The 22,351-nt window shown below is 33.9% G+C and overlaps 1 long non-coding RNA gene across 1 annotated transcript; it reads right to left on the bottom strand.

The window, feature by feature from the left end:
• Positions 1-15,585: 15,585 nt before the first annotated feature.
• On the bottom strand, positions 15,586-20,011 carry LOC135158005 (uncharacterized). Its single transcript, XR_010296850.1, has 2 exons — positions 19,941-20,011; positions 15,586-18,856 (listed from the first exon to the last, which is right to left on the bottom strand). It is a non-coding gene; the product is annotated as an uncharacterized LOC135158005 (long non-coding RNA).
• Positions 20,012-22,351: the final 2,340 nt, after the last annotated feature.

Genomic DNA, 22,351 nt, shown 5'->3' with positions numbered 1-22,351 from the left:
TAAAACATCATCCTAAACAATTAATGTGAATTGTTTTGCATATTGATTAACTTTTGAATTTATTAAGTCCACAAAGTCAGTTGGCTTATTCTTGAAAGAACAATTCTAAAATGATTTTTTTACTTATTATTATATCAGTGGGAAAGAATTAATTCATATGAATATATCTTTTATGAATGTGAGAGATTATAGTCAAAACAAATTTACGAGTTCAGTGGACCGACTTTTTAAAATACAGAAAACTTTCATCAGTTGGGGATGATTAGTTGAATAAATGAATTTTAAGCTTCAACCAACCTTTAAAGGACAAGTCCACCCAACAAAAAGATGATTTGAATAAAAAGAGAGAAATCAAACAAGGATAACACTGAAAATTTCATCAAAATCGGATCTGAAATAAGAAAGTTATGACATTTTAAATTTTTGCAAAATTTCATGAAACAGTTATATGCACATCCTGGTCAGTATGCAAATGAGGGGACCGATGACATCACCAACTCACTATTTCTTTTGTATTTTGTTATATATGAAATATTTGAATTTTCTCCTCATTGTCATGCGGAAAATTTTTCATTCCTCCCTGAACATGTGGAATCATATTGTTTTAACATCTTGTGGTTCAAACAAGATGGTCATAATTTCCAAATCCGTAGAAAAATAAAATATTGTTTAATGCAAACAATAAAAAACAAAAGAAATAGTGAGTGAGTGACATCATCGACTCTCTCATTTGCATATCACTGAGTTGAGCATAGAACTGTTTTGTGAAAAATAAGCGACACTTTAAAATGTCATTATTTTCTTATTTTCCTTCCGATTTTGATGAAGTTTCAGCATTATTCTTGTTTGGTTTTTCTCTATTTATTCAAATCAACTTTTTTCTGGGATGGACTTGACCTTTGATTTATTTGGGGCGAGTTGTCGTCCACTTCTGTGGACTTTCTCAAGCCAATTGATCAGTCACAAAGTTTGCTGCCTGTGGGGGTCTGTATCTCCGTATCTCCGTATTAACTTTTTAAAAGTTTGTTGCTATGCCTTTATATCCTTCGCCGACTACATCAATAATGAGCCTTAAGCATTTGAGTTTAATCATAATTATGTGGCATTCTATAATTCGCATTGTTACAACGGTTAAGATTAAAATGAGCAAATGATTCGATCAAAAGGTTATTTTTCAAAAATAGGGGCTCATAATCAAGTTAAATCAGCGATAAAGTCATTTGTCAAATCTATTTTACATGAAGTTTGAAAAACTATTAAAAAAAAAAAAGAGAATCATTATCATGAACAATGTGTTTTCCAAATTGCATTTTATGTTCTAATGACATGCACGTAATGCTTGTTTCAGAGGGATATCAATTTGAATGGGTTTTTATTTTTCGTATAATTATGATGTTTACTTTTTGAGAAATGAAACTGATTCGGTTCTGATATGAATACAAGAGAAGTTCGCCCACCAGGTATATTGCCATAACGAATATTATTCGCCCACCAGGTATATTGCCATAACGAATATTATTTTATCCTTTTCCAGGACCACCCCGTTACGGGAAGATTCTTTGGGTTTGGATAGCTTGGAAACCGCTAAAGGCATCGGGGATGACGAAAGATAATATCCGATAAATGGTGAAATATATATATATTAAAAAAATAGACAATGAAATAATAAAAACCCAAATAATGTTCAGAGATAGTTTCATTATCATGAGCCTCTGTGTTTCAATACGATCTTAAGTTTATTGATTTATCTTTATTTCTGAATATAGTGGGATCTGCCAATCTTTGTAAACTAAAAAAATATAAATTCATTTTGACTTTCATTCTTAACAATGCAAATCGGAAATTCGCTCCAGAACGAGTGATGTATAATTTCACTTCCAAACCAAAGGAGTGAATATTATACTCAAATGTCTTTATTTATTTCTTCTTTATTTTTCTGTTTTCACTATAAACTGGGGTGGTAAATTGGTACAGATGTTTTTTTACTGTCTATTTAAACGTAGAGTCTCTGGCCTATTCACAAAGATATGAAGTATTTATAATATCAACAGATTGATCAATTTTTTTTTTTTTATAATTTTTAAAACGCTTTCCATATTATATCATGATATCTTAGCGGGTAAGTCCGCCGTTACGTCAAATTGGTTTTGATAAAGCAGAAAAACGAGAGAAACATACATGTATAAAGACGGCAATTCGTTAAGTTGAATTTAGTGACATAAAATCTGTATAATTTCAGACACTTTAAACCGATTTTCTGTAGATTCTTAGAGTTTTCCGTGAATTCAAAAAATTTTCATCAATTCAATGACAATTCAATACAAATATGTCTTTCTTCATGATTTGCCATCTGTTGATATTTTATTGTTCGAAATAGACATGAAATGAAAAACTCCGAATTAACTGGCTATCAACATTATTTTTATTATTTGGTTTACTTGAAATAATACATTTTATATTATGAAAAGCACAGAACTTTAAGAATTTCCTTTTCATTTTAAAGGAAACAAATATTCTTACTTAAAATAATTTTTAGGTACATATCAAGTTGATATAGAGCTTAAGTTTGTAATAAATTTATAATCATGATAATGTAACATGCAGTTTTAATTTACACATGAATAAAGTTGTGTTTTTTGTACAATATGATAGGATTATAAATTATTGCTGTATGAGTCTTTCCAAATAAACGAAAGAAGATCCGTTACTCTGTATGCAATCGACACATATTTGCATAATATAGCTAATTGATTCTAATTTGTGTAAATTTCTTAAGATTTTGTTTGATCAAAGAGGTGGGAAGCATGTCGAGCTTCGGGTTACATATCCATCATTTTGTTTTGCTCTAGAAGATAATTTCAAGATCAAATGTTTGGAGAGTGGATCCACCACGATGACTATTGAATATCAAGGTGTCACTATAATTAAAGTTTGCGTTGCACTTCTTCTTTCGTCATGAAAAACAGAACGCTTTTGCAACAAAACTTTTCATTCTTTTGTAGACCTGCTTTCGGCATCTTTGAGGAATTTCTGTTCCTCGAGCTTTGTCGGTGGGATGAGCTGCGTTATATCTTGTCAAACGAGGAGAGGAAAAACTTGAATGAAGGAGAATGCTTGGTTACAAAATTAGCAAACAAACAGTAAATTGCTTCTCACAAACATCCAAATAGGATCTCCAGACTTGAGTATTCAACAAAGAAGTAAAGTAGAGGAAAATCTTAAAAACAAATTCCTATTCCAAGTATAACGCGTCGGTATCCATTTGTCTACGACATGAACTCGTTTCGCTAAGCTTCCTTAAAGGTCAAGTCCACCCCAGAAAAATGTTGATTTGAAAAAATCGAGAAAAATCAAACTAGCATAACGCTGAAAATTTCTTCAAAATTGGATGTAAAATAAGAAAGTTATGACATTTTAAAGTTTCGCTTATTTTTCACAAAACAGTGATTATGTACAACCAGGGACGTGAGTCCCTGGTACTACTCAGTGACAAGCAAATGAGACAGTCGATGATGTCCCTCACTCATTATTTCTTTTGTTTTTTATTGTTTGAATTATACAATATTTCATCTTTTACAGATTTGACAATAAGGACCAACTTGACTGAGCCATATGGTATTAAACAATGCTAATTCCACATGTTCAGGGAGGAATTAATCGTTGTTTCACTTGACAATGAGGAGAAATTTTGAATATTTCATATGTCATATAATAAAATACAAAAGGAATAGTGAGTGGATGACGTCATCAGTCTCATCATTTGCATTCTGACCAGGATGTGCATATAACTGTTTTGTGAAATTAAGCCAAAGTTTAAAATGTCATAACTTTCTTATTTTACATCCGATTTAGATCAAATTTTCAGTGTTATGCTTGTTGGAGTTTTCTCTTTTTATTCACATATAGGGGAAGGTGGGGTAAGTTGTGACACTTTTTGCATTTTGCATGATAGAATTGATATGACTAATAATATTGTAGAAATAAGTACCTTGCCTTTAAATATGATTATTGGGAAATCTTTTTCACCTATATTCAACTTTCTACCCCCACACTGAAAGTCGTTGTGACCTTTGAAAAAAACGATGTCAAGTGGCACAACTTGCCCCATCTGTGGGGTAAGTTGTGCCACCTTCGAGGGTAAGTTGAGCCACAAAAACTATGTACAAAATGTATGCGGGAAGAACCAGCATGTCATTTTTTTATTTAAAGTCTTTTCACTTGCTAATTCTCTAAAAATACTAACATTCTCTAAAAGTAAAAGAAGTGTCATGTGAATTTGCTCTTTTCTGCCTGCATATCGATGGCTTTTTAAGGTTTGATTGTGTTCTTATTTACATTACCATAAGAATTACCATGGATCAACTTGCCCCATGTTTGCTGGCTCAACTTACCCCAGTCCGAACTTAATGCGATAATTTCGCATCCACACATTTCTTATGTATCCATCATGTAAAAAACTTTGACAAGAATAAAGATCCATACCTGGACTGACAATGTTGTTCTTATGCTTTATTATATGTAGAGAAGTGTGTGTGTAAAAAACACTTATCTATTTCACACCCTTTTTTACTTTTTTTGCTGAAATTTGTATTTTTCCCTCTAAAAAAGTACTTTTTGTTTCAAAGTTGAAAACAATGTGGTGGGGTTAAGGGTTATGTAATGGGTCATCAATACATGACACCACCATATTGTCTGACTCATTCATTATTGGCCTGGGGGCGGTGGCTCAACTTGCCCCTATGCTCAACTTACCCCGCCTTCCCCTACTGTTTGTTGGGGGTGGACTTGTCCTTTAAAAAAAGTAGGAAAATGCTTCCGTTGATGATGTTGACAAAAAAAATTAGGAAAGTTTTACAGAAATAAGGAAATAAGTGTGTTGTTATTACTTTGAAACATGTGTAATATAATATGATATAATCATATTTGATTTCAATAAAACATGAATTCAAGATTTGAATGGAATGTTTTCAATTTATTCTGGCGCTTTGTTGAACCTTCTACGTAATATTAAGCCAAATATGTGTCATTTTTTCTGTCTGAATTCATTCATGATTAGAGTTTATTTAAATATAACATAATGTTAAACAGGTCAAAATCATAATCTACTTCTTCAAACCAAATAATTTTAGATCAAATCATTTCTGGTGAACAGATATACTTATTAATATAATGAATACAATAATTAAAACTTGAAACATATTTTTCTCTCTCTAAAAGAAAAAAAAACCTTTTGGGCAATTACGTAGGCTTAATGAGCTTCTATTGAACAAAGGGGATCTAATCAAGATATATGAAACTGTTAACTTATCCCGTATATTGTTTGGCATTGCGACAAAAACCCTGTACTTGTAATTTCTACTGTGAGTGTGAACGAGACTTGGGGAAGTTTTGAGGAGTAAAAATGAGGTCTTGTTTCTCATCAGTTACCACACACGCACTGCTGGTGTTTAGAAGAATAAAGCATAGACAGGGAGTTGTGAAGCAATGTTTTGTACACGCTGTGGGCTATTTGAACTACGACTTCTGTCTGCGGGCCAACAGCAGGCCAATCTGCCTCGACTATACTTCTTTTTATAACTCTTATTTCCTATCAAAGCTACCGACCTATTTACCTATATAACTGCTCCTCTTTCCATTAATTGCTGTCGGCTTTTTTATCATGCAGGTATAGCCCCGAGTATGGCATAAATGCAAATCACCCTTTTAATAATATTGGGTATATGTGTTGTTATTTAGTGATCGAATTTTTAGTTAAGAGATTCATTTGATATTTTTATGTAAAAATATATTTCCTACATAAATTGATTTAATCTCTTTGATATTTTATTTTACTAATTCATTCAATCATTTATCCATTCATCCATCCATTCATTAGTTCATTCACTAATCATTCAATCATGCATTCCTTAAACTCAATTGTTCAATTTTCTAATTGTTTCATATAGTTTTTTTTACTCAGCCTCTCCAAGTTTGTATGACTTTGCGATTGAGAGTTCCCAAATTATTAAACCGACCACGTGATTAGCTCTGAATCTAATGTTATCAAAGTTATATGCTAAAAAAGTTTACTGAGTAAAAATTGCGTACACTCACTTTAAAAATTAGACGTTCGATTAATCACATTTTGGGGGGTGAATTTAATTGATTAAGGGAACTTTCAAAATTAGAAAATTTTGATAAATCCTCTCCCTCAATAGTATAATCAAAGCATTCATTATTTTCATTTTATTCAAGACGGTTTTGCTGTTGATGCATTCCATTTAAACACCCCTGTTAAAAAAATCATGAAAAAATAATGTGTACATGATTATTTGTTGTCTGTTTTGTATCATAATTTACAGGTGTGAAAACCACATTAATGACAGCGACATCACTTATTTCTGTTTTAAGAGGGAAATTCCTTTTCAGGTACACGTTAGATTAGATAATAGGAAATGTCACGAGACAAGCGTTTTTGTGCTTTTATCATTATTTCCAATCTGATATGTTTGTCTTGTATCTTTACAGATACTTGTCACTTTCCCCGTCCCATCCTCAGACGTCAGTTACAGACCCATCGACGACAAATATTTCGACTTTTAATGGGTGGTCTGTCTCAAATCCTTCTCTGAAAACCATCAAAATCACTTCACCTTAATCAACTACAAAGAATTTAAAAGGAGTGGAAGCGAGTTAACCATTGTGGCGCGCGCGAAAACAACCCTTTTACATCGTTAACTAAATTGAGAAAACAAACGATGATATAGAGGAACTCTTTTGAGTCGAAACAAACACCTCAAGTGCACTCGCCAAACTACAAGTGCATCTTTGGATGATGTTTTGCACGAAAATTTACACTTACACGGTTCTATCTTTACATTTTATTCGATGCAGGAATGTCTAGTGTATCTTTACATGACAAAGGAAAACATCTCTTAATTGTCATTCAAGAATACTGTCATTTTCTCTTTCCGCACAGTCATGATAATACTTAAACTGTTCCTTGACTACATTAATACACTGAAATAGAGACATGATCATCCTGAAAATAAAAGTCACTGATTCATCGTTTCATTCATGGTGTTTCCTTATAAATCTCTCTCTCTCTCTCGGTCGCTTCTTAGTTTCTCCTTCCCTGTCACACACCGAGCTCCCTTTGTTTATTTATCGTCATGATTATGTTAATTATTTTCAGACCATATTTTTTAAAACTTTGAATAAAATACATAGATTTTCAAAGTGAAAATGTAATGATAATAATCAGATATGTACTAGCTGACTAGTGCTAGAAATAGTTTGCACCCAAAGATACATTTTTATTATTATTATTGTGACGCGTCCTTGCTTGGAGCTCATAATATTCATATGAATTTTATGGAATTTCCAAGTTTTTCACTACTTTTTTGAGGGACATCAAAATGCATGGATAAATTTAAAGTTATTCAATTTAGATATAAAAGATTTTGACATTTTTGATATGATAATGAACTCAAGTATCATTTTTCATACATGGTACTAAAATCTTTCAAACTCTTTGAGAGTTCAGCTTCCAACTTTTATTTGGAATCATTATTTTTACTCTATCATGATCATGATGGTAACCTTGTTGCTATGTGGACTGAGATGATGTAAACATTATTCTAAAAGAGGTTTCCTCTCACCGGACTTGTTTAAAATTGACAATTCTTTGTCAGAAAAACTCAGAATGTCTATTTATCTCAGCTTACTTTTTATTTACACTCCAAGAACATACATCATGTCCACTTTTGTCTTCTTTATACCGTTTTGTTTAACATCAAACATGGTAAAAACATGTGAGGATAGATAAATCCCGGGCTTTGCATACAACCCTCAACAACCATTAGTGAGAACTAATAGTCCATTTTCTTCATATAATTAACAGACCACTTTCCTGCATCGACTCATTATCATCAATTGCCAAAAAACGCATTCCTCAATATTTTTCGGATGATCGCATGAAAGGGATTCGTTGCGAGATCGCTGCGCTAATGTGTGTGCGATGAAGTAGCGGATACAAACAATGGGTATGGCGCCCGAAACAACCCGCCAGTCAAAAGCTATAGTTTGACCGTGATCAGAAGAAAGGCTCGATGACCGGTCTGTAAGAACAATCTTTAATGGAAAATCGTAACCTTCCTCAAAATCTCGTTACTCCAAATCTCTTAGGCTAACAATCTGTTGTTTGAACTGTATACAGCGTTTCACTGATGAAACAACTAGTGCTACACACAAACTAGGAAACACTTCAACACTATTTCATCTTAGTCAATTGTCGGCAATTGTACTCGAAAGAATACACGACGTGTGTAGGCATAGGGGGTGCCGGATTTTTTGCACTTTCTCCTTCTAAAGCGATAACAATTACGTCAATAGTTACGTTGTTATTTTGTTTGTCGTGTTCATGTCAGTTCTGGATCTTTTATTCGAATATAAGTGGATTCTTCAAGATTGAAGTTTTTTGTTGACAGGAGTAAGCCATCCAGTTCTATCTTATTAATTTCTCCAACTTTACTGAAATATTTGTTTATCTTAAGGGGTAAGCATGAAGAAGCAGTGATTGATAAATGCAATTTAGACCAAAAAAGGATAAGGGAAGGGGGGTCGTTTCTTCATAGGTAATGGGCCCAATATGACGACCAATCTTGATCACATGACTACCTAAACAATTTCAACAAGAACACATTTTGCTTGACAACTCCCTTCACGCAGCTTAACTAAACTATTTTGACACTCGGCTGACTATAATAAATAAATTATGTCTTTAGAGTGTCCTGCCATGTTCATGATATAAAATATTAGGATTATTTCCAATCAAATTAAATAAAATAAAAATGAATAAAATGGAACACTTTCAGTCAAATTCAAGTGGTAAAATATATAATTTCGTGGAATAATCATGATGAAAAGGGTTTAATTGGCAAAAAAAAGTAAAAGAAAGAAGATGAAATTCAATGAGTAAAGCACAAACGCAGAGTTGCAAAGAGAAATGACAACATAAATTTACAACAGATAATTGTCGTATGTTCACCCATGACCAGATCAAGAAACGTACTGTATTCGAAAGGAAATCCTGTCAATCAACCAGTAACTAGCCCTCCTACTGAAAACTGACCCATCATCTGACAGAGCCAGCCATGAGAAGGTATATAAGATAATGGGGCCCCATAGATCAAGTATGTTTAAAGTCCGGCTCCCACAGATGGGTTCGTAAACAAGCAAAGAGACAACGTTTAAACACTCATCTCATTGTTTAGAGCATCTTCCGAGACACGCAGAGGCATCATCCATATACCTACCGTGATTGAGAAGTCGAGACCACAGTCACACAAACAATTTTAAACTGTCCGACCAATCGGTTTGGCGATCTGGTCCCGTGTTACAAAGTGTTGCGATTTAATCCAACCAACCACAACTATGGAAAGCCAGTAACGTCAACATTTAAAATGCATGTTTTTGTTTCAAAACGTTTTCGAGATAATTATGATGTATATTCATAAATTCACCGTTTTCTTGAATATTGACTGTGCTTCTCTTTGTTTGCAAAGGACATCGTACAAATTTCCTGTAGAATAAATTATGACATTGATGGATTTCCATATAGTTGAGGTTGATTGGATCAATCGTAACTCTTTGTAAGACGGGGCCCTCATCACCATGACCAAGGGATAAAAGCCGAGTGGAAGCGTCGTGGTATAGCGGTTCGGACTCTCGCCTTACAGTCAGATGGTTGTGTGTTCGAATCCCACCGCGACGCGACCTAGCGTCCTTTGGCAAGGCTTCAATTCACACTTTGCCACTCTCCACACATGTGTTAAATGGGTACCCGATAGGATGCGACAGCCAATAGTATGCCTAGCAACTGAGTCTTAGAACTCATTTCGGAATGCTCCCAATGGAGTGGAGAAGGTGCACACATTGTGTGCGGGCATGCCAGGATCAGATGACCGGGGTAATCCTAATTATAACGTAAAGGGCTTACAAACAAAGTGTAACTATTATTTAGTGACCTAGTCATACTGACTGCATCCGATACGGAAAAACTGTCTAACGGAAGAAGTCTATAAAGGTCTTTGTGGAGCCGAGTCGATACTTCGTGTGACTAGGGTTACTATAATAAAGGCGATATTTTTTTAGTATCATTATTCTTTTTTTTTAAGTTCCAGATCAACAACCGGACATAATTCTAAAGGTAAAGATGTTGTTGTTTTTGTTGGTTAAGATGAATGGCGTGAGATGAATTTCGTCGAAAGAAAGGTCAGTCACACTTTATTTAGTTCTTATTCTTGTTTAAAGAAAGCATAAAGTTAAACTATTAATCCATTAAAATACAGAGAACCTTCCCCCTAAAAAAGAATAAAAATCAATAAAAAAAAAAAAATTATATAATATATAGGAAATTTGCTAAGAAAAATATCTATACAGCATTCTCATTAAAAGTAATAAGATATTCATTTTTCTCTAACAATACAGTTTAGTGGGAAATGGCCCGAGTGGGCACAAATCAGTCACAATTGGAATCAGTATGGATTCGATTTGAGGATATGACCGGAGTGTGGGTGTGTGTGTGTGTGGGGGGGGGGGGTGTTGACGAAGATGTACGTCTTTCACTTTCTTTAACATCCAAACCGGATACCAGTTTATTATACAAAGATTGTGTGTGGTCCTCCAACTACTGATACTATTACCATGGTAACGCTGAATCTTCCCATATCCATGGTATCTGAGAAATCCTCAAGACAAATGGGAAGATTGTTTCAAATCAAATCTCGACTAAACACAAGTTACTCAGGTTACTAGGAAGTAAAGTAACGAAAGTTTCGTCATAAACTCAATGTTCATGTTTATGTACATAATTTATGTTTCATTATTTTGAATAAAGCACCTTTTATTGAATAACAAAAGAGAAACCTTTAGAAAAGATTGATGAAAAGGTCCCAGTGTCAATATGATAAATGTACATTTTCTTCCTAAAAAGAAATGTGTAGTTTAGGCCTGAGTAAGATTTCCGTTAAAAAATATAGTCCCAATCCTTACACAATCAAAGCAACAAAGAGAAACAAAATAATCTTGACGATTAATTACGAAACGCAAATTGAAATAAACATAAGACACTTAGATTAAAGCGATCATACTAATTTTCTCTTTCTAATTTTGGTTAGATACCTGTACAATAATCAAACTCAAGAAACTTTGATCGTGTTGACAGATTTTTTGTTTTCAAATCATATCTTATTTCTTCCTCATTATATATAACATGTGAAAATAATGGATAACACAAAATCATTAACATAATTAAATCAGAATTCATACGAAAACATCTGAATTGATTATTCCAAAAGTGAACTTTTGAGAGGCACGATTAATATTTGTAATGTAAAAAATGCCGTTCAAAGAGAAGTGTCCCCCCCCCCCCCTTGAAAGTGAAGACCTTTTTTTTTTTGCTTGTCCAAATTTTTCGTGGACGAAATGTCCTTATTTTTGGGTAAAAAAACCTTTTTTTTTTCTTTTTTTCTTTTCAATTTTTTTCATTTGGAAAATGTGCCCCCCCCTTTGGAAAATCTCGGATCCGCCCCTGGTAACCATGGTAACAGTACTATCTTTTCCTCTCGTCATGCAGATACTAATTGAGAGCATCGCAATTTCATCTGTTTCGTTTAGTAAAATGGTTCTGATGTGAGTGATATCAAACCGAACTATAGATTTATTTACGCGAAGCGCAATAACATTCCATGAACATGATTGTAGTCTGAGAATATTACACCTTTTAGAATCAGTTATATATCAGCAGAGGCCAACTATATATATATAATCTTTGATTCGTTTTGTTGAAGAAACAAAGCCTAGTGGGTGTTTCATAAAGCTGTTCGTAAGTTACGAAGGACTGGTCATCCTTTCTTTTTTAAAGCTAAGTCAACACTTGTGAGAATTCGCAGTATATCATTTGCAAAAAAAAAAGATCACCAGTGGTTCGTAAAGTCGCTTGTAACTTACGAACAGTTTTATGAAACGGCCCCCTGGTCAAACCTAAACTCTAGTGTAACTAACATGACTAAAGCTAAACCAGTGTCACGACCAAAGTAAATACTTTTCCTATCAGTAATCAATTTGAGAGTGATTTGAATCGATCACACCTACGTATCAGCTAGACGAGACCCAGATACATGTATATCTAAACCCGACTTCCATATTATGATTGATGGAAATAGATACTGTAAAAAAAATTTAAGCACATTGTTTAAGCCTGTCACTCTAACAACAAGTTATTAAAACTTTTTTTGTAATTTTATTGAACTTTTTAAACAGCTTGTTTAAAAAATTCAACAGTAGTTGTTAAAGTGACGGGTTTAAACAAGTGCTTAAAAATTTTAAAAGCGTTTTAAAGTGTATATCTCCAGTAAAAAATGGATATAAGAGTTTCATCTTCCTGGCTAGCTGAAATAGGGCCTAATTCATAGGGAGTGCATGCACGAACATCTCTAGCAATCTTGAACGAACGATTTCAAATATGATTGCCTGAAATAAACCGTGTATTCCAAGACTTATCGCAACAGCCGTGCAATATACCATGTGAGATAACAGCACATGGTTTATATTGTATTCTCATTTCTGTCACCGCCTCATGTTTTGCAATAAGACAAACATCGTTTATAGTATAAATACAAACACGCAAAAAATAATATCCCGGTACAAGACTTCCCCTATCGAAGCAAAAGTGACTGTCTTGACTCTTGTTGGCTCGATTGCATCCATTTAGGGAACTGCCTGATGCAATGCAAACGGAGAGGGTCGAGAAAAGCAAGCGATTTCTACAACTCGTGGCGTCATTTTTGCTCCCCACGCAGCAAAGTCCACCGTGTTGCTCGATGATGTACACGCAGTACGCGTTGGATTTCGACGATGTTTGTTTGAATACGTCAGGGAGCAGACTCCGGTGATGAAAGTCGGAGGGTGAAAATGGACGGCTGCTGTTTCCCTGAATTCGATGGTCCCCAAGAAAAAAAATTCAAACCAGACATTATCATCTCGTATTTGGATTACAGAGTCATTTATTTTGCAGAAGAAGAACCAACAAAGATAAAAATCGATTGGAGATGATTACGACAAGGATTCATGATGAAAAATCAAATAAATGTTTTTAAAAAACAGATGTAACACAGTGAATCCACACTTTGTGGCTGTAACTATTAATTTTATTTTTATTTCAATATTCATGAATTCATATATTTCTTTTTTTATAACAAAATCTCATTATTCTTTTAATTATGTTTAAACAATAACAACAAAGCAGGTTTTAGTTATTAACTCTGCTAATATAATTTCCATGCACTCTAAAAACAATTAACTAAAATTTTAACAAATACTTATTTAGAGGGGCACTTTAAAAATTATATTAAAAACTAAAACTTTGTTGTCAATAAGGAAATTATATTGTAATTTGATTTAAGAATGTGTTCATTTTGACAAGAATCTTCAATATTTGTTGAAAATTGAAATCATATTAGGCGCCCCTATACATACGATGTAAGGTATCTATTAAAATGTTTAATAATTGTTCTCTTATTTTTTAGATTAGTAACAACAACAATGAAATTTTCGATTGTATTAATTCATGAAATTTGGAATAATGAATGCCAACACATGCAACGATAATAAGTTGTCTCACAAATACTTTTCAAATCTGCGTCCATTCCAAACTGGTATTGTTTCAATACTTCTCTGGTGTGGACATATTTAGATTATGGGCTGGTGTTAAATCAACACTGGAGTTTTTGCAGTGTACAATTTAAATAATTTACAAAGGTGCAGGTGGAGCCGGTGAGGTATAAAAGCCAAACATTCATCAATTAATTATATATACAAATACTGGAAAATTGTATCAAATTTCTATACGAAAATACTATTTTGTTATTGTTGTTGTATTCCTTAGAACACACTCATCAATTATTCTAGTCTTGATATTTAGCGGCAAAGACTAAAAAAAGGGTTTCAAATAATGGAAAAAAAAATAATTCAAAGTTTTTTATGTGGAGTGTTTCATCATGATTTGTAATGTGACATATTGTCAGATATATTCGGTCGGTTATGACTGGCCGGGAGGTACAAGCGTCCGACAGTTACTATGGTAACTGTCAGATAGAATATTCAACAACTCCTTTCATTCTCTGCGGGATCTTCTTAAGGTCTCTAATAGAAAATAAATAGGGATCTGACTGTCTTTTCGCAACAACTTAACAACCATTTCAAACATGTCAAATCCGGTGAGGAAAAAAAAGAACAAAAAAGTTTAGCAAGTAGGATCTAAACATTCTTGCTAAAAACACAGCGAATAGTGTAACCTTTTTCACATAAGTGTTTGAGTGCTATCAATGCCTAACAAAAAGAAAACAATTCCTGAGTCCCACTATATTGAGATTCGAGTGGCTTTCAGTGCGTGCATACCTTAACAGGAGTAAATAGAAAGGTAAACAGACGATAGGAAGAAGACGGGGCACTTCTTCAATTTTGTCCATCAAGCAGCGCGGGAAAACTGTCACTTGAAGTCCAATTTGTCAGAATGTTTGAAAGTCAATGAAAATGTTTCGCGTTTTGTTGTCAGTTTCACCTCACGTCAGCGCCATATGAAAGTCCGATCGCGACGTCAAAAGTTTCCCTTTCCACATTGGAATAAGTCATGACGTTTTTGTTAAATTTTAAGTAAAGTAGTGGATAAATCATTTCAGATTTCTATTACAGTTAATGTGTAAGTCTTGAAAAAGGGAATCTTACCTGCTTACTCACGTGTTGTTGATGGTTGGTTTTTAACGGCGCTCTCATTAAAAAAAAGAATATATGCACCAATCAAAATTATTTTATCATATCACTGTAGTGTTTTCATTTTTTATTATTTTCAGTAGATAAGATCTTATATTTTAGGAGAAATTTGAGAAATATAAGGTCGTTGACTGGATAGAAGAAGATTTGGCAGCGAACGCAAGCCGGAGCCAGATTTAAATGGTGCTATAGACATACCTTTATTAATATATCATCATCCGAAATTCCTACTTATCATTTGAAATCGAATAAAAGCATGAACGAAATTGAATAGTGCTTCAAGATCAAAAAACTAGATTAGAACGTATTACCGTAGATATGGAAAGGTTCATGGGCATTTTTTTTTCAATAACTGCCCCATAAATCTTTATTTCATCAGGTGATTTAGGCCAGCAAAATTGGCTCGATCAAAGACGTAAGGAAAGTCTGGTTGCATTGTAATCAATGACACCCATGCAATTTGCAAATGTGTTCATTATACGAAGAATAATCAGAAGTTATTCGGATCATCTTTTACCCCGCTGATATCACCAACTTGAAATCCGTTTCAGGTTATTTTATAAGAAATACAAATACAACGCAAGTTATATGTTGTTATTGGCCTGTTTCTCAAAGTGAGTAGGATATTTATGTTCGAGTAATACTTAGGAACAGATAGATGTTGATAGTTGGATTAGATCATAATATACTTAGCCATTCTCAATATTAGATGGGCTTTAAACTATATAGTATCAAATACACACAAAATAACAGTACAAGAGAATAAAGACAGACAATTATTCTTTCTTGTTCCCTTCGATTTTATTTGATAGAAATGCTATCAATTTCGTCAGACATGACGATTCAAGAGAAGTAGAGATATAAAAGTTATTCATTACAGAATCCAGAAATATACAAAATAATGCTATTTGCGCAAGGTGGTGAGGAAACTAAAATGACTGAAAATGTAAACAGTAATACATCAAAAAGAGAAAAGGATATACCCGCCAAGCTTTATCCAAACCACCCCACCCCCATACATCATCCCTCAATCTGGGAACCAGATAATACCCACTGCTTCCATCCCCAAACCGCACCTATAACCCCACCCGCTCCAACCCCAAGACCTACGCCCTTTGCTAACCTCATCGGGGGGATAAGCCCGAGTAGGGCGGATAAGCGACAACTGTCACGATAGCGAGATGAAAAATATGAAGATGGAGACCACACAGCGAGGAGGATTTCCGCAAGATTGCCTAGCCCCCGATTGATTTTTCCCCTCTGCTCTTTTCGCCTATTTTTTCGTGACAAATTGCCTCAAATCTGGTCCACTCCTGCTCTCGTTCTCCACGCTCTTGCCATCGCGATGATGGGACATGACAGGCTAGTGACAACACTCAGATAAGAGGAGTAGGAGAAAGGGATTGCGGACGGATTTGTCGGGGGGGGGGGGGGGGAGGGTAGTGAAAGGGTGTGATAGGGAGGGGGGTAACATGGGAGAAGGGGGATAGGGGGTAGATGAGAAGGGTGTAATAGGAATAGGCAGAGTTGTCAAGTATGTGGTGGACGGGGTGGTGGAGAAGTAAGCAGTTTACCAATATGTAAGAGTGAAAGGGGTGTGGTTGGAGAGTGGCGATGGGGGAGGGAAGGGGGTGTGGTGGCGGGTCAGTAAACTAAAAATACAATTACAAAATGGCATAAAAGGGATAAGTTGTTCCTAATCACTAAAATATAATTGTGTAGATAGAACATAAAATTAATAATGCTTCTCATTGCCACATTGCACTTCAAAAGAACTTGCAAACATTTCAATGTATTTTTTTGGTTTAATCAATCTAATGTAAGAAACCCCTCCATTCCTAATGAAAATAGACACGTTACCCTATACATGATACACAATGCAGATCAATATATTTTCCCATCAGCCCGGGTTTGAAACTTCCAAAACCTGCAATAAAATCAATATTAAAATATTTTGATAATTTTTTTTTTTACCTTTTCAATATTATTCAACACATGAATTTTTGAAATTACAGATAGATTCACATAATTATAATTAAACTCTCATTTCAGAAGAGACATAGAAAAACACTGAGACAAGAATAACCATTTGATTATGAGATGTCTTCTTTGTAGTCGATTCTTAATTTGTAAATTATTCTAATAGCATAAAAAAGATAAACATAAACACACTACATATAGTTGTATTTTTTTCTTCATTTTTTGGTTTGACTAGTTATAACTTTTATCCCTATGCAGTTTAGCAGAATAAGATATTCATTTAACATATACTCAGCAAAAATAAAATAGTATCTCATTTTAGAAATGATTATAATTACCAACTACAAACTCGAGAAGAATAAATAGTATAAATATATAACAAGTTGCTTACCCAACACCATATTTTTCAGAGTTGGTGGAATTAAATAAGTATACAAATAAGTCATAAAGGCACTTCACATTATACCATACGATTATCAATCCTATCTTAAAGCAAGGCATTTGAATAACTGATTTATCTTCCTTTCACCAAATGCTTTTTTTCACCATTAATTAAGTCCATTCTATTCATGCAATTCCTGATTATAATATTTTCTGAAATAAATATACTTCACTTCATGCCAGAATTCGTTTGAGAAATAGACTCGTGGCATTTTTTCCAAGATCATTTATGGTAACAAATGCCCGCACAAGATCTCAAATAGTGTACCATTATAGCAATGTAATGACAAATTTTTCAAGTATAAATCTGTGGTATAAACATGCATGAATGTTTTCAGAAAAATTTCCAGATTCAGACAAATTTAATTCGACTTTCTAAATTTAAGATATGTAGACATAATTGTAAAGAAAAATATGGTATTAAAGTTCATACACATTTTCAGCCAAAATATCGTTCTTCTTTTGTTTTCTATCGCCATGGAATGTAGTCTATAAATAAGAAAAAAGCTGGAAATATTTTTAGTAAAACAGAATTAAAGTGCTTAATACAGGCAGCAACTGCTTGCAATGGAATACATCATGGCATACAATGAAGGTTCCTTAAAAAAAATATTTGTTGCTCGACTACTTTGTGAGCAGCAAGTTTCCCTATTCATATCTATCTCAACACTTACATTCATATTTTTATAAAGTTTTCATATTTACAGCAACAAACAAGCTTTCCATACTACCACGCACTACAAATTTCATATCTTAAGATATATGAAGACAATTTTCTGAAAGACATTGCAATGGTAACCGACTGGAGTTATTATAATAAAGTATACCTTTGAAGGGATGCAATACATGTTTGAGCAATATTTTCTAGTCCACAGATACTTTCACAAATATTCTAAAAACCAACTTTGCAATGGCAACACAAAGAACTGGAACATTGTGGGAATGCGAGAAAACTGAAGTTAGCAAAAATGCTAGATCAGCAAAACAAAAGACATCCAATCAACCAAACTACAAATTTTTTCAGATTTACAAATCTCAGAGTGAAATTCTTAGAATTTGGAATATACTATCAACTACTATAAAAACAGAGACTGAACATGGCTACTCTATCTTAAAACAAGCATGATTAGCACCAATTCAACTGTTGCATGATGCATTGTGTAGATCCTGGCAAAATCAAAATGGCAATCAACTCAATCAACTTTCTTCTCAAATCATTGGTCAACATTTGTATCTAAAATCAAATATATATATCTCATTCATTTAAAATGACATAAACCTACAAGTTAGAAAATATCTTTGTTATGCTGCATGATACTTTTAACCATTAAAAGGAATATAACAGAATAAAGGATTATTGTAAATGGCACATGGAAGCCAAAAATGACAACGGGAACCACATTACATTATACAACATTAACTAGGAATACTCTTTAGAACATGTTCATTGCTAAAAGAAAGAAATTAAAAAGTGGGTTTGTGGGCACAATGATGATTTGATATAGAGGTAATTTATAAACACGATGTTGCTCTCTTGGGTATTGCAGCTTAAGCTGGCGGTTTAAGCCAATGGATTCTTCTTCATCAAGTTAAGATCACTTTCAACCATCTCCTTCACTAGTTGCTGGAAGACAAGAATGGATGAGGGAGACAGTGTGGAATAAAATACAATAATATTGATTACCTATTTAGTATTAGGTCAAATGTTAAGTTCATCTACATATAGAGCATGCTTAGTTAAAATTTAAAGGTCAAGTCCACCCAAGAAAAATGTTGATTTGAATCGATAGAGAAATATTGAATGGTCATAGCGCTGAAAATTTCATCAAAATTTGATGCAAAATGAGAAAGTTATGACATTTTAAAGTTTTGCCTTTCACAAAACAGCTCTATGCACAACTCACTGATTTGCGAATGAGAGAGCCGATAATGTCCCTCACTCACCATTTATTTTGTTTTTTAATGTTTGAATTATACAATATTTCAATTTTCACAGATTTGGCCGTAAGGACTGACTTGACTGAAACACAGAATGTCAAAACAATGGTAATTCTTCAGGGAGATATAAAACTTTGTTTCACTTGACAATGAGGAGAAAATGTTAAATAGTTTATATTTCATATAATGAAAAAAAAAAAAATAGTGAGTGGGTGATGTCATCTGCCCCTTCATTTGCATACTGACCAGGATGTGCATATAACTTTTTTGTATTAAACAAAATTTTAAAATATCATAACTGTCTTATTTCACATCCGATTTTGATGAAATTTTCAGTGTTTATGCTTGTTGGATTTTTCTCTTTATATTTGCATCAACTTTATGTTGGGGTGGACTTGTCGTTTAAGAAGTCTTAGAGGTGGAAAGATGGTAATTTTTACAGAATGATCCCAACATTGATTTCTTTAGTTTTCACATTTTCACTGCTCCCCCCATCCCCTTGGGGTTAGCATTCTCTTGATTTGTAACAACTCATAAAAAACTTTGAACAGAGAACTGCATGGTCTTATCCCACCTTGTTCTTGTTGGGGTTTTCTGAGTATTTTTTTTTGGTAAAATTCTTTCATTCCACATTCTTCCAGATTACTGTTACTTTTTTCTGTTTTATGTGTAATGAAAACTAGGAACTTCAGTTAACTTCAAGCTGATCTAAGACTAACATTGGACTAATTGGCTATGAACCATATCAATAAAGGAGTGTTAATACTTACATCAAAAGAACACTTTGGTTTCCATCCCATAAGTCTCTCAGCCTTTGACGGATCACCTTGTAAATATTCCTAAACAACAAAGAAAGAAAAGCAGAACAAACATCACAAATTTATTATTTATCTACACTTCTTCTTTCTCTTAAATAAGAATATTCATTAATTTCCATTCATGGCCATTCAGTGTTCATGTCAATTTTTTTTTCAGTGTATACTTAGAGGCCAATCGATAAGTATTTAATCTATGTCTGCCAGAGATAATGAACATGCCAAGATATTAATCTAAACAATGCCACTCTTTACCCAGGAGAGGAAGGGGATACGTTGGATGAGTGAGTAATTGAAGATACAACAAAAATACTCTGACTGGAACAAAATGGGCAGATAAAATATTGTACACTTAATTTATACTTCTCTCTTCCCCCTACTATTATATTCAATGTATGTTTCTCTCTCTTATTTTGCAGTTTCAACATTTTAGTTGAAATTAATCTTGGTTTTCCTTTTTCTCTCCATTAATTTTTTTCAAAGAGAGTAAAACACTACCACAATTTTCACCAAAACAAATGATTTCTGGCATAATCTTTGAATAATAACATGTGTTAACTTCCTCCTTTTTTCCAAGTCAGAGAAAAGATGTGAATATATGGGCCACTGTTATTACATTCTTGAAAATATGAAATATAAAAAAGGATATTGGCATTGTTTGGAGGTGGAATTCTCTTTGACTTTTAGCGGCTGTGGAACCTTCAAGCGACAACTTGGGCTATTGTGTAAACACTCAGTTCTTTGAGAAAGCTTCATAACATTGAACACCAACAAAGACAAACAATGCACACGGTTATTGTTTGAAGTGTAATTGGGGCGACCAGAAGGAGAAATTCGGCATCGCCCGTGCTATTGCAGCAGCGATCACGGCCGTCCGATATACAATAATATTTGAATAGAAGAAAGTCAAATTTGATGTGAATGGCAAGGTGTCAAGTGGGTAGTATATAGGTGAGGGTACGACAAGAACTCCTGCTTCATTTATTCTCTCATTGGCCTAGAGAAGTGACAAGGCTTGGGCAATTTGCTGAATTTGTTATCACAGAATGGGTGAAATAAATATACAAGTATTCCGAGGACATGATAAGTCTATTCTTGGAGCAATGCTAAAAATAAAAACAACTGTGTATAAAGATGGTTTTAATACATTGTGCTTCTTAATGTTTTTCCCTTGTCCCTATCTCTTGTGTTTCTCTTTTATCTTTTGACATTTCACATTCCCTTTCCCCAAGATCAATAAAAATGTAAAAGACAGACAAAATAAATATTGGTATAAAATATTGTTTATGACTTTGTTTATGGTTGGTCAGTAAAAAAGAAGAGTATCTGGGAAGAGACTGCCCAAACCGAAGGAACCTAAACTAACTACACAATTATTTCCGGGTTTTTTCATAATAGTAAACCAATATCTAACATATATTATAGAGCACCTTAAGACACAAGTTAATGTGGTGACCATATAATTTTAAAAATATCCAGTCAAGATCCAATTCCAAGTTTCTTAAACTAGAAATAACAAAGGAAATTTGAATTCACTAACTTAAGGCATTAGCCATGGAAAGTGCAAGTTTAATGAAAACTACTATTTAAAGGAAGAAACACTTTTACAATATTAGTGACTCAGTGCTGTCACTTTTGAGTGACTCTGGTCAATGACATGTTTCCCATCACCTTTACCCAGTAACTGATATGCTTGATCCTAGTTTAAATAACCTGTCTTGCCAATTAGTCATGTCAAGATTTAAACTCCAGTAACTCCACCCGAAGGAGGACACAAAACGGTTAGCATCGGACTGATGTAAACCACACAATCCTTGAAGCAACCCATGTATTAAACAGATCTAGTAACGCATCTTGACAGATTCTCAACTCTGAGAATCAGATGATCAAACAAGGCGATTATCACAATATTTTCCCACTCAGTGGGTAGTGAGTGGATACCACCGCCTGGACCTTTCCTCTCTCATGAGGGAGTCCTTTAAGAAAGGCAAAGTTGAAGACGGCCAAGGGAGCTACTATAGGGAAGGACTCCTAGGCAGCCATGAATTAAGGATTTACCAGAAAGGGGGAGGGGCACTTTATCTAAAAAAGCAAAAAATAGCAAGAGGGAGAGAGAAAAAAGAAACAAAAAAAAAAAAAAAAAAATTACAGGGACCATTTCCCTTGATTTGTTTTTCTTTTGATGTCCAACCAAACAAAATATTAAAATAAGGATCTAGAGGCGAGAGATAAGGTCTGTTCACCCCCCCCCCCCGATCCGTGTCTATTTCTAGGATATGAGGGATTCATTCAAATAGATTTTATAGTTCGACATAATTCGAGCACAAACATGAAAAAAATTGTTTTGTTGGTTTTAAGCCTTTTGA

Source organism: Lytechinus pictus, unplaced genomic scaffold (genome assembly GCF_037042905.1).
Source record: "Lytechinus pictus isolate F3 Inbred unplaced genomic scaffold, Lp3.0 scaffold_25, whole genome shotgun sequence".
NCBI classification, from domain to species: domain Eukaryota; kingdom Metazoa; phylum Echinodermata; class Echinoidea; order Temnopleuroida; family Toxopneustidae; genus Lytechinus; species Lytechinus pictus.
This window is presented reverse-complemented; position numbering and strand designations above follow the sequence as displayed.